The sequence below is a fragment of the Eumetopias jubatus genome, unplaced genomic scaffold (genome assembly GCF_037043125.1).
Source record: "Eumetopias jubatus isolate StellerSeaLion01/CBP00866 unplaced genomic scaffold, mEumJub1_p1.0 scaffold_5, whole genome shotgun sequence".
In the NCBI taxonomy this organism is placed as follows: domain Eukaryota; kingdom Metazoa; phylum Chordata; class Mammalia; order Carnivora; family Otariidae; genus Eumetopias; species Eumetopias jubatus.
In genome coordinates this window covers 64,355,925-64,370,157 of record NW_028274811.1, presented here as the reverse complement: position 1 = coordinate 64,370,157, position 14,233 = coordinate 64,355,925, and positions in this window count along the sequence as shown.

Below are 14,233 nucleotides of genomic sequence, written 5' to 3'. Positions count from 1 at the left end.
TTTAACCAGACTAAACACACTCTGAATTAGTGAAATGATACTTTCTCCTAATGATGACAGCAATGGCAGGCATAAAATTGTCCAGCAATTGTTGCTGTGCTTGGCTTGCCACATATAATTCCTACAATCTCATTTTTACCAGATAATGAAAAGGAAGCACAGAGAGGCAACAACCGCCCAGTTGACACAACTAAATTTTGTGCCAAGATTTAATTCCAGGCTTTCTATATGCAGGGCCATTGCTCTTAACTGCTCACTTTTGCGAACATAAGATTATCTATTTTAACACGTTTCATTTTCCAAGAAAATAACTCAAATTTAAAAAAAAAAGAAAATATGAAAAGAGTCTATAATAAAGAAATGATTAGGAAGGTATAGTTGGTGTACATAATAATCAATAGGATTCTGTTGTTCATCAGTGGATCAGTATTTTTTAATGGATTACTCAAAATTTAGTTGAACTCAAAAATAAAAAAAAAAACAATGAAGTTTAGGGAACTGTCAATCTAGGCAAAGGGTAAGGAATTGATTAATTTTTTACTTTTTCATATATAAGTAATAAAGTGATTCAGAAGCTCATGACATAGTCAACCATCAAAAGTTATGTAGAAAACTACCAAAACTGAAAATTACATGGATTTTACAAGTAAGACTAGCTTAATTAAGCTTTTGACTTTGAGGTTCTGCAGTTTTCTCGAGGGGGCTCCTTGTTAGAGCCACAGAGTGGGAAATTTTCTCAACTCTGTATTCATTACATACTATGTAATGAGCCTAGTATCCTGTGCAATTGCCACTGTCGAGAGTCAGGATATTGTTAATGATGTTCTTCTAGGTCTTCTTGCCATGTACAGATACTTCAGAATTTACAAATCAAGATTTAATAATGGAATAAAACCTAGATATCACTCTAACAACGACTTTAATCAGCCACTAAATGTTACTTAATGAACTTTTCACTTTTGAAAATCTTGTAAATAACTTTATAATCACCTTCCTATAAAATGAATGGTCTCTAGCTTCATAACATATGTAAAATAGTTCATATTACTAACCATAAACCTATGTTACACCTTAAAAATTGGTTTTAAAAATGAGAATCGAGTATATGCCAGATTTTTGCCCCTGATGAATCATGTTGCCTATTATTCTGTCTTTTGACACTCATTCGGTAATTATGTTAAATGACACTTCTTCTCGTGACTAAATTTCTCTCAAATGATAATATGTCTTTGGAAGCTGCATTAATATTTTCGTGTGATCACATCACTGATTAAGAGGAAGCTCCCATCTGATCATTTTACCATCCATAAAAAGTGTTCTTTAGAAAATGTTCTTTATCCCCCTTATCCCTCTCTACCTTAATTCTGTCAGTAACATTAGCATTCTAAAGCATCATCCATAGGTTCCAAACATCAGAACCATCTTTGCCTCTTTTCTTTCACTTATGATTTCCCAGCACAGTATCTGTCTCTCTGTACACTCACTAAGCCTTACTCAGTTATGCTTTCATCATAGCTCTCATAAATGTCCTTCTTTACTATTTCCCGTGGGGCCAACCCACTCCAACTTATTTCCAGACTATTCTAATAGCCATTTCATGTTCTTCCTGACCAACCAGCCAACTTCCTATTCAAAAAGAACTTGCAAGAAAAACTCTCCTTGGCCTCTATTATTGACAGGCATGGTATTGATAATAAAAACTTTAAGCTGACCTAATGAGTCATTGAACATTATATCAAAAACTAATGATGTACTATAAAACAAAACAAAACCCTTAAACTCTGCAAAAAAACAAACAAAACAAAAAATGCTTCCCATTGTATCTACATTTCTCTGAATTCTACTTATTCATTTATTTCAGAGATAGAGAGAAAGGCGGGGGGAGCAGAGGTAGAGGGCCAAGCAGATTCTGAACAGACGCCATGGGGGGCTCATTCTCATGACCATGAGATCATGACCTGAGCTGAAATTAAGAGTCAAATGCTTAACTGACTGAGCCACCCAGGCACCACTGGTTTGTTATTTTTATTTAAATACTTACTGTATATTTTTTCTAATTTGTTTATAATCACTGAGTTATATTTCCCTTATATTTCCCTAAAACAAGAACAGCGATAGTACCTATCTCATAGTGTTACTGTAAGAATTAACTGAGCTAATATATGTAAAACATTAAAACAGTGCATGGCACATGGTAAGGTCTTAATAAGTGTTGGCTCTAGCTATTATTTTATTTTTCTTCTAACTTACTATAAATTTGGTCTAGTCAGGAATCTTGTCCATTCCCTGTAAGTAGAGCCAATAGCACACCTGTTAAATCCACACCTGGATTTAAGGCACCAGATTACTGGTGATGGGATGCCTATCAGCCAGAGCTAAGGATTCCAAATGCCTGTATACATGTCTAACCCAAAACATAAATTGGATTACAATCTTCTGTTAACTGACTGAATTACAAACATAACATTCCAGAGCGGTGTCTGGATAGCATAAACAAAGTAAAAGGACTTAGAGTTGTCTGCATTAAAATAAGAGAAGAATTTTGGATCTGGAAAAATTTTGTTTTTTCCCTTTTGGCAAAACATGCCAGTTACCTGTGGAAAGATGGGAAATAAAGGGATGATTAACATTTTTTAAATTTAATTTAATTTTATTATGTTATGATTAACATTTTTAAAGAATGGCTTATCACTTCCAGACAAAATCGAGCAATACGCACTGAATTTACTGCCTGAAACAACTAAAAGATGAACACATTTTATGACAGTAGTTTTCTAGACACTCAGCATCAGGCAACAAAGGATAGTGATCCCTGAGAGATAATAAAATAGGTGAATCCTAGAAATGGCCCAGGAATGTTATGTCCATCTTCATGGTTTGAAAAATTTTCCAGGATATGGCATAGGTAGAGGGACCTATATGGAATCTGGTGGGCTCCAAAATTTGAGGCAGAGCTAAAATTCAGAAAGTTGAAGAAGTGTTAATTGGCAGGTCAGGGTACCAGAGAAAGAGCTTTGCTCTGGAGATCTGCAAAGGGTCTCCATCTAGTGGTTAGCTTCATGCTAATCAGAGTGTGTGTGAGGAAACTACCCAAGGTGGGAGGTAAACTACCCAAAGGTTTATAGGTAACAGTGCCAGGTACTCACACAGGCTTGCAAACTTTGATTCACAGGCATTAGCATTGGGGAGAATGTACAGAAGGGTTTTGTCTCGAGAGTGGGGAACAATAAGCTCTAGATTGGGCACTGTTCCTGTGTCATGTAACACATTTTAAAAGCAAATTCTGAAAGGGCGCCTGGGTGGCTCAGTTGGTTCAGCGACTGCCTTCGGCTCAGGTCATGATCCTGGAGTCCCTGGATCGAGTCCCGCATTGGGCTCCCTGCTCGGCAGAGAGTCTGCTTCTCCCTCTGACCCCCCCCCCATGTGCTCTCTCTCTCTCTCTCTTTCTCTCTCATTCTCTCTGTCTCAAATAAATAAATAAAATCTTAAAAAAATATAAAAGCAAATTCTGAAAGGGTCAAACTGCCTCCAAATAACTTTCTCAGAACATAGCTCCTCAATATTTATAGAAATATAAAGTTATTTAGGACTCAACAAGGTAAAGTTTACAGTATCTCACTCTAATAAAAAATTATCAGGTATGTAAAAAACAGAAGAATAAAACTAAAAATGAGAAAAATCAGTCCAACTAAACTGATCCAGAACTGACACAAATGTTAAAATTAGCAGACAAGAACATTAAACCAACTATAACTGGATTAGAAATGTATAAATATTTAAACAAAGCCATAGAGGATATGGAAAAAAAAAAAAAAAAGACCCAAGTAGAACTTCTAGAAATGGTAATTACGATGTGGAGGATAAAGAATGAACTGAAGGGATCAGCAGCAGATTAAACACTACAGAAGAAAAATGTCAAGAACTTGAATACATAATGAGAAATAAGACAAATATATCTGCTTGTTACTACCACTATTCAACATTGTACTGGAAGTAAAGTAGGAAAAAGAAATTAAGGTACTCCAGATTAGAAGGAAAGAAATACATCTGCCTTTATTTATAGACATGACGGTCTATATAGAAAAGGTGATAAGAATCTCTACTCAAATTAGTAATTAATACCCATTTGGGATTATTCATTGCTAGTATACAGTACTTTTTTAATAATATCAAACACATGAAATAGTAAAGTACAAATTTGACTAAAGATATAAATCACCTTTACACTGAAAACTACAAAGCGTTGCTGAGAGAAATTAAAGAATACATCAATAAATGGAAAGCTATACCATATTCATGGGGTGAAGGACTCCATATTGTTAAGGTGTCCATTCTCGCAAAAATGATCTGTAGATTGAACACAGTGACAATCTCCAGAAGACCCTGATGTAGGAATTGAAACTGATTCTAAAACTCATATGGAAATGCAAATGACCTATAATAGTCCAAACAACTTGGGAAAAAGTACCAGTATGAAAAACTAACACCAACTGATCAGACAGATTATAAAACTACAATAATCAAGATGGTGTGACATTAGGACAAAGAGAAACAAATAAATCAATAGAACGTAGTAGCCTAGAAGTCAACCCACACAAATATAGCAAACTAATTTTTGATGGCTGCAAAGACAATGTTAAAAAGACCAATTTTTTTCAACAAATAATGCTAGAACAACTAGAAATTTATATGCAAAAACAAAACAAAAAACAACCTAACACCATACTGTAACTGCATACAAAAAATTAACTCAAAATGGATCACGGACCTTTAGGTAAAACCTAAAAAATATAAATCTTCCAGAGGAAAATATTAACAAAAACTTTGTGATCTTGAGCAAAGATTTCATAGAAGGAACATTAAGTGTGCAACCTATGAAAGAATAAACTGTTACTTTTTTCTTCATCAAAATTTAAAACTTCTCTTTGAAAGACACTGGTAAGAGAATGAAAAGATAAGCCATCCTGGGGGGAAATTATTTGGAAGTCCTGTTATCTGGTAAAGGACCTGTTTTTAGACTACATAAACTCTAAAAACCCACTAAGGAAACAAACAACCCAACTAAAAATAAATGAAGGGAAAAATTTTGAAAAACCACATTACCAAAGAAGATACACAGATGAGAAGCAAATGGAAAGATGCTCTATGTCAGTCATTAGGGAACCACAAATTTGAACCACAATGAGATTTTACTGCACAGATACTATAATTGTTAAAAAGATCCACCATACCAACTGTTGGTGAGAGTACAGGAAAACTGGAACACTCAGATACTGTTGGTGAAAATGTAAAGTAGTGCAATAACTTTGGAAAATAGTTGGGCAGTTTGTTGAAAAGTTAAACATACACCTCCTGTGGGTCCAGCCATTCCACTTAAGTATTTACCAAGAAAATGAAAGCATATATCCATACAAAGAGGTGTACATAAATGTTCCTAAGATAGCTTTCTTGTCATAGCCAAAAGCTGGCAGCAGCACAGATGTCCGTGAACAAGTGAATGAACGAACAGATTTTAGTTCATCCCTATAGTGAGATGTTACTTACAACAAAGTAATGAAATGTTGACATACACAACAACATGGATAAATCTTAAAATAATTGTGCTGAATGAAAGAAACCAGACAGAAAAACTGTACATACAGTATAATTATGCTTATGTAAACTATAAATGCACACTTATGTATAGTGATACCAGCAAATCTGTGGTTACCTGGGGGTAGCGGCGTAGGTGATGGGGAGAAAGATGATGGGGAATTAAAAGGGGAACTTTTTGAGGAAAATTTTGGGGATGATGGATATGTTTAGTATCTTGATGGTGATGATGATTTCACAGGTGTGTATATAAGTCAAATTTTATCATTATACACTATAAATGTATGTAATTTATTATTTGTCAGTTATACCTCAAAAATATGTAAAAACATGGAACACCAAAGAAAAATCATGAAAATCACAATGAAATGTGTTGATCTGTGAATCAAACTTTTTTTGGAGGAAAAGACTTAGGCATTAGAGGAAAAAAAAGATACCTAAACATTTTTCATTTAAAATTTTTTAAAAGAGAATTGATGCCCCAAAATAACCCCAGCCTGAATTATTATTTTCTAATTAAAGGTAAAAAATATGTATATTGTAATACAAAAATATTGTAAAGGCCACACACATTACTGTTATACATGTTCTCAATTTCAATGTCCTTTATCATAGTCATTCAGTAGACAAAATGAAAAAGACTTCAACGACCCAAAAGTATTATTTTCAATTGAATTTGAAATGCATTTTTTTGTGCCTCCAGGTGTTTGCTTATCAAGCATAGTGTATTGTTATATTTTAGCCCATTCTTGGAACAGAGGGTCTGAGTTTCGTGGCAGGTGGGGCGGTGTTGAAAGGTATAATGGAGAATTTGGTGTTTGGACAAAGAAAGGGAATTGAAGCAACTCCTAGCGCTGGGCTGGGCTGCTACAAACCAGTGAGAAGGTAGAGGACAACTGGAACAGCTGACATGGAGGCGAGGCAAGCAGAGGGGAAAAGGGGAAATGACGCCAAAGGTCCAGCTGTAATTTTGAAGTTACACCTTTGTTCTTTTGTCTTGGATCATTCTGACAGGAACTAATATACTGCATATTTGCAGAAATGGCTCTTGGATGTGAGATATATAAGCAGTGGAACTGTGCTTGCATAATCCACTAAAGATAGACTATACTTTTGAGCGAAAACCTAGAGAAATTTTAATCTGTAAATGTCATAGTCTATTTTTATCAGCAGGCTATGGACCTACTGTTTAGATTTATGCTGTAGTATCTGTCATAACTCCTTGTAAATGTATCACGTCTCAAAAGAGAAGATTGTAAAATGATAATGTTTGAACCTCATATAGGAATGGCCATTCTGCTCAGTTTATTCACCTCTATAGTGTCAAGTCATTGCCTTTAACTAGGAGAGAGACCTACCTTAAGTTTATGTCTTAATAAAATGTGTTATTGGTGGTCATTTCTTAGCAGAGGTTAAGCAGAATAAATGCCGAAAAGTAGGAAATTGATACTCTGTTTAAATAGAGATATGAGGGTCAGTATCAAGTAGAAAGTTTACCTTGCTCATGCTGTTGTAATATGGTCACAGATATCCTCTTTATGATAGGTGTTCAGTACACGTTCTCTTGTGAGTCACATTTGTGGGCTCATCCAGGTCCCGTGGGTCTTGTTCTATGACATATACTCTTACTAACCTCTTCTAACCTCCCTCATGCTCCCTCAAGTGTTTCCACAGTAGCTTACTACAGAGGTTCCCTTACCCTAAAAAGTTATTTTTTTGAGTGGGGTAATTTTAAGATGACCTCAAGCCTGGCGTCCTTTCAGACCATCTACTTAGCCCAATGGAAAAATCCCTTCGTGGGAGTGCAGGCTGCTCCACTTTTGCAATTTTCTCTTTTCCTTTCCTTTAAGGACTACTCCAGGTAGTCTCTGACTTTCAGAAATTTCCAGGAGAAAAAAAAAAAAAAAGGTGTTAGTCTCTACATTAATATATATTCCTCCCACCTCCAGACTCTCAATTCTTCCATTGTGCTCCATGCCAATGGGAGCCCTGCAATGTGCTTTTACGTGTCAGCATGTGGAGGGCACAAAGCACCCAGCCAGGCTCTTGTGGCCGGCACTGGCAGTCCCACTCATTGGTTCTTTTGGAGACTTCCTCTCTCTGCTGCCTACTCTCTGAACATGTGTTCTCCTGAAACACAATGCTAGCCACCATGTCTACAAAACAGTGCCCTTCAAAATTCCCTACGTGAGGGAACTGCCTTCTTGTGTTCTTTTTTATAGACTGGTTTGTGTAACATCCTCCAAACCAGTTCCCTTATATGGGGATAAGGGTAAGAGGATTGGTGGGCTCTACATAAACCTCAGAAAGAGTAGGTGGCCATCCCTTGGAGCTGTCTTTAGAATAATGGTCCTGGGATAATATATACTATTTTCCTTATCTCTTTAAGGAAATCATGAATACAGATACATGTATCGGTATTATGGAACAGGAATACAACATCCTGTTCCAAGTGCTCTTCACTATTTGAATTTTTTTCTCTGTTTTCATTTTTTTCATAATCATGAGACAACGTTTAGAAATATATTGTTTTACTAGTTTACAATATTCATTTTAAAAAAACAATTTTTTCATATAGCCTTATGTTTCAGAGTGAGATTAAAAAAAAGCAGAATTATAAAACTAGCAGATTGTGACTTGGTCATGACAAATTGCTCATGCAAGTCAACAGAAGAAACACTAGAAAAGCACAAAGCCCAACAACAGTAAATGATATGATTTTAACCTCTGTGCATGAGTAGTAGCTGACCTTGACAGAATGAATGTGATTTTGGATACTGGAAACCACTGTATGTGTCCTGGAATGCTGTAGTAGATTGAAAACAGCTGCATTGTTTTATAGCTTCTTTCATTCAGAGATGATGTCTGTAATCCCCACCCTTTAAATCTGGGCTTGCTTTGTGACTTGCTTTGACCCACTGCGTGTGGGGGAAGTGACACTGTGTGAGAGTTTCAGAACCTCAGCTTTCAGAGGCTTTGTGGCTTTTGTTTTATCTTCTTGGAACACTACCCTGACATGTCTGTGTAAGGAAGACAGTCCATCCTCCCGGAAGCTGACTGGCCACATAGAGTAGACTCGAGGTGCTCAGCCAGCAGGCAGTGTTAACTGCCAGACATATTCACATGCATGAACCCAGGAGAAGCCAAAAGACAAACTACCCAACCAACCAAGGAATCATGAGAAACAATAAAACATAGTTGTCCTAAGTAACTAAGTGGGAAAGTGGCTTGTTACACAGCGATAACCTAAGAAAGAGAAACAAATCGCAGATGACCCTAGTCTCTTAATGTAAGTTTACAAAGGTACATTTCACTATGTGGTAGAAAACACATTGTCCTGCATAAGAGTGACTGGGAAGTGAGTATTCTTGGGTAAGTCATAATTTCTATGGGCCAAATTTCTCATCTTTTTATAATTCTGTACGCAGTGCATATACTAGCATCTTTCTGATCCTTTCACCACTAGCAATGACTGAATCGATCTCCCAGAGAAGGGAAAAGAAAGTCAGGGCCATCAGCACTACTGTTTCTCTGGCCAGGTATTCTCAAAGAGTCCAAACCTTCACAGACCTGTTGATCACCGATCTTGATGAGAGTCCTGAGTGTGGGAACAGTGAGGAATACATATTTCTGTACATATGCAGAAAACATGCAAACATACATGGGAAGATGTACTTCAGAACACTGCTTCAAGACGATAGGGAATCAGGACCAGCGCATATGGATTTAAACTTGGTAATGGCTCAGTGCTTTATTTTGAGTTCTTAAGGCAAGCATCATAATCGTTGACCCTGGTGCTATAACAAGATCAGAGACCCTTTTCTGTGACTCACAATTTTGAGGTGACACTCCTCAGAGGACAGAATGAATGGCTCTACTAATATCTGTTCATGATCTATACGGTCCATCTGATCATCCTTTCTTATGCTTGCCAAATCTGAGTAGCAGATACTCTTCCTATCTGTAGGGTTAACTGTCTAGTGAGAAGGCAGGTATTGAAAACAAATTGCAGTATTGTGCAAGTGTTATACTAGAGGGGGACAGAATGCTCTGTGAACACAGAGAATGGATGAATAAACCCTGAGACATTAAATGTTCCAGAAAATGTGGTTTGTAGGATTAAAGAGTGACTGTGACCTTGGTAAGTGGAGAAGGGAACGCATGGCATCCATCCTCCAGCCTATCAGTCCATGATTGTGGGAGAGATTAATCAAGTTCAATGTATTTGATATAAAATAAAGTCAGATGTGTGGATTCTATTATGGTTTTCACTCTCAAACTAAATATGTGTTCAAATAGCATAGATTTCTGGTCTTAAATCCTATTAAAATGTCTTGGCCTAAGACTCAGTAAATCCTGTGGCCTTTAGATAACATCAAAAACTATTAAAATGCTAAATCTGAACATTTAATGTATAATATGGTATTTAATGTATCTTTGTGCTTTTCATTGGACAAGATCTAGTATCTATCTTTGTATCATGAAGGATTGCTTATGGTAGCTAGGCAGGCTCTAGGTATAAACTGTAAATAGATTAAGTAACACGTATTTGTTACATATGTCTCAAAATAGCTAAACCATTATCAATTTTGCTACTTGCCCTAACATACTTGCCCAGATGTTTTAACTCAGGAAGAAGGAAAAAAAAATAAACACTTTGAATGATGTCAAAGTTTATATCCACAGAAATTGTTTAGTTGTGGAAAGCCATTCAGTATTTATAACTTAAAGTATTTCTGGACATATCCTCTTGACTTACACTTTAAATGTACTGAAGAGATTGTCAGATTTTAATTAAAATTTTCCGTTATAAAATGCTCCAAAAATTCCTAGACTTTCTTCTCTTTACTAGGAATCAATGAGCTGGAAATTACATGAGCAAGACTGGTACAAGTATTCAGAGTCTCAGCCTTATATTGTCATGCTCCATTAACAACTTCAGAGAGCTCACTGAATTTTCTAAAATTAAGTTTTCAGAACATTTTTTATACTAGTCAACCTGTCCCTCAAGCAGATCCTTCAAATTATTCATGCAAGTAAAAAACTGATCCTTGTTAGAGACCGTAAGTACATAAACTTTTGCCATACTTTAAACTGAAACTATTTTTCTGTTCAAGAAATGATTGTTTCTCTTATTCCAATTATAGGACTTAGAAGCTGGGTTTTGTCTCCCTTTTCACCCACTTGCATTTTTTTTCCTTTTTCCTTCCTTTTTTTTCTTTTTCTTCCTTTTTCTATATTTCATCCTTCTCTCTCTAAATACACATACACGCATGCACACAATTAGGTTCAAAATTTTAAAATATCTTTGTTTAAGTCTTTTATTTTCTGAAGCCTATGTAATATATTTTTAATATGCTTATTTAATAGGATGTATGCTCACTTACAAAATCATGTTGTAAGACACAAATCTGACCTGGAATCCAATATTCTAATTTATTTTAATATTAGAAAACATCCTCTGTAAAATAGCACCATACCAATTTTATACATAAATTTAACAGTATTGATATTGAAAATATTCTAAAATGAAAAGGTGAAATACTCTGAGGAACTGAGAATTTGAAGCCATACTAATCCTAATATGTGTATTACATATATAATATTTATATATAACTATATATAGCCACATGTCCATTACATATATAATATGTGACCTATTAAATACATATTTATGACCATATGTTACTTAGAGTCATATGGGTTATGTATGTAACAACTTTATATAACCACATGTAGTTATATAATGATGGGAGGAAATGAAATAGAGGAGAGTGTCTGAAAATGCAGAAAAAGCTAAAAATTATTAGCAGTGCATAGTTGGTTAGCCTGGCTATGTTTCCAGGCTCTTCTTGGTAAGTTTCAACTCAAGTGAATGTAGTCCTGTTTCTCCACACTGCCTCCCCAAATGACTGTGTCTGATTTTGCATTTAAAATATTAAAAAAAGAAGAAAGAAAAAATAACAAATAAAACAAGGACAACAACAAAAAGTTGATGGAAAACTCCGTGACATACTCACTTCTGTGTGTAAAGTGCGATGGCTATAGCCTATTTAGAATTCTGTCCTATTAAACACCTCTTGCATCTTGCATCTCTCACCTTTAGCCCTTCAGGTCAAACCAGGCCTGTCATTTCTTCTCTCTCTTACTTGTCTTTTCCTTTCTGGGAAGTAATCTTTCTTCTCACAGCTATGGTCCAAAGCCCAATTTTCCTTACTATGAACATTCACTTTGCAGAGATTCTAAGACATGATTAGGTTATTTTACAAGCACAGTTTTATCACCAGTGACCCAAGTGGTACAGTTGCTGGGAAGAGGTTAGAAAGAGAATTCAAAATAAGAAATCTTGTTTTTGTTAAGATTGAAACTATTTTTGTAATGCGTTCCTTTATCCAGAGTCTCATTTACTTCCTGTGTCTTAGTTAATTTGTAAGTTTATTGGGCATAAAACATCTCATATTCTAGAAGACCAGTTTTTATCTTCTAGAAGAAAAAAATACTGAGATCAGATATCTCCCAATTTTAAGACCATTTAATTACAGTTAGGTGAGGTTGAAGGAAAGCAACAATTTTCATCCTCCAAACACTTTTTATTTACTTTTTGGAACTGACCATGAGGTTCCTAAATTTCAGAGCAAAAGAAATCTCTCCCTAGGTTCTCTGTAGGCAATTTTTTTTAGAGAAATAATTTTTGTTTAAGATAGGAACATTTACTTTTATAATATCATGAGGTGGATCAAGTACTCTGTTATTTATGGGCATGAAGTAGAAAACTCTTGGTGAAGAAAGGAACAGGAAAGTCTCGGATGTCTTTCTCCCCTACAAATTACAGAGATAAATTTACCATATAACAAGTGAATGCTGTGTTATTCTTCCAGTTGAAATACCTAATATTTTCCAAAGAACATATATAACAAGGAAACCATAGCGTTGTATACTTAACTATGTGGCCTGAAAACTCTATTGCCAACTTTAACCCGGGAAAGGAGTATTAAAATTATTGTTACTTGCAGATTACCTTCACAAAAGTAGCCCTTACTGTTATCAGCAGCCTAAATACAAAATGAGTCTAAAATCTTTTAGTAATGGAAGTTCTAGTGCCCCAAACAGAAAGCACTCAGCAGAGCATCACTGTCTAAACACATGCTTTCAGCACAACTCTGTGAAGCATTGAGAATAATAGCATCCAATTCCCATTTATTATGCTTAAAATCATAGCTCGCTACACATTGTACTCATTACAGCCACGTGCTGTAGTTTAAATAATAGGTCAGGAGCATAGCAAGGGATTTACTTTTCACATATAATAATTACACACTTCTTGCAGATACTCGATCCACTAATTAACCATCAAAATTTCAGATCAATGCCTGTTGCCTGGATTATTTTGATACATATCCTTGGCATGTTCCTGTCAGGTAGTAAACAAAACATCAACAAACCACAAAGGACACAGATTTTCAGGTGTTTTGAGTCGCCATTTAATACTTCCTTATAGCTTTAGAGAAAGGAAATTATGGTAGAATGTGACAATATTTTTTGAAGAAAAATCAGAAGGGGAAAGAGGTTGAGGGAAAAGAGGAGGGAAGGAGAGAAGAGGCAGGGGAGGGAAGGAGGAAACTATAAAAATAATAGGGAAAAAGCCTATTATTACAATATGTATCATAGATATTGGCAAGATACATCTCCTACCATTTAAAAAATACTCTTTCGTTATTCAGAGACATTTCCCTCCTTGATTGATCAGCCATTGGCCATTAGGGCAAAACCTAATTTTAATAATTTTAAATCTCTTCACTTGACACAAGTTGGTGTTGTGACTGGTTGGCTGCCTATAGAAGACAGCATGATTTCAAACCAGTGTTTTCAACCAGCTGTTAAGTTGCATTGAACTCCGACCAAGGGAAAGAAAGCCTGAAGGGGATTCATCAGTAAACAGGGAAGTTATTTAATAACTGCAGAAAATCAAGCAGTTGCCCTACACTCACAACAAAACAGAGTAAAAGAAACAAAAAACTTTTAAGTCTATGCTTATTGTATTTTTTTTAATTTTGAAGATATAAATTGACTTCCATTTCCTTTTTCTTTCTTCTTCATCCTCCCTCCTTTAATATTACAAAAATCAATGCCACTTGGCTCTCCTCGATTTATTTGAAATTTAGGAAGAATGTGTTACCAGAGATATTTCAATGTGAAAACTTTTTTTAAATTACATGATGAAAGGGGTGCATTATAGGCAGTCATATATTTTTCCTGTGATTCCTGAATCGATATCATAAGGACAACCACATTCTAATGGAAGGTCACATACTAATCAGCTGTAATTAGTTATAACCGTGGGATTATTCTCCATATCAGGAATTGTTCCTCAAGCAGCAGAAAAGTCATTGCTGACCCAGCATCCATGTAGGCTCACTAATGTTGCATGGAGATGGGCGGGAGAGCCACAAAACCTATGAGGCAAGTGTTTGGTAGAACAGGGCTGTGCCAAAATGCAAAAAGGAAGGATGGAGAGAGGGACCATCTTTCCTCCTTAACTAATTTGCAGGTTGTACCTACCTCCCTAAATTATATTATGTATACCTTCTTCACTTGTGCCCCAAATGACAGAAACAATAGCTTGTTGGTAAAATAAATGACA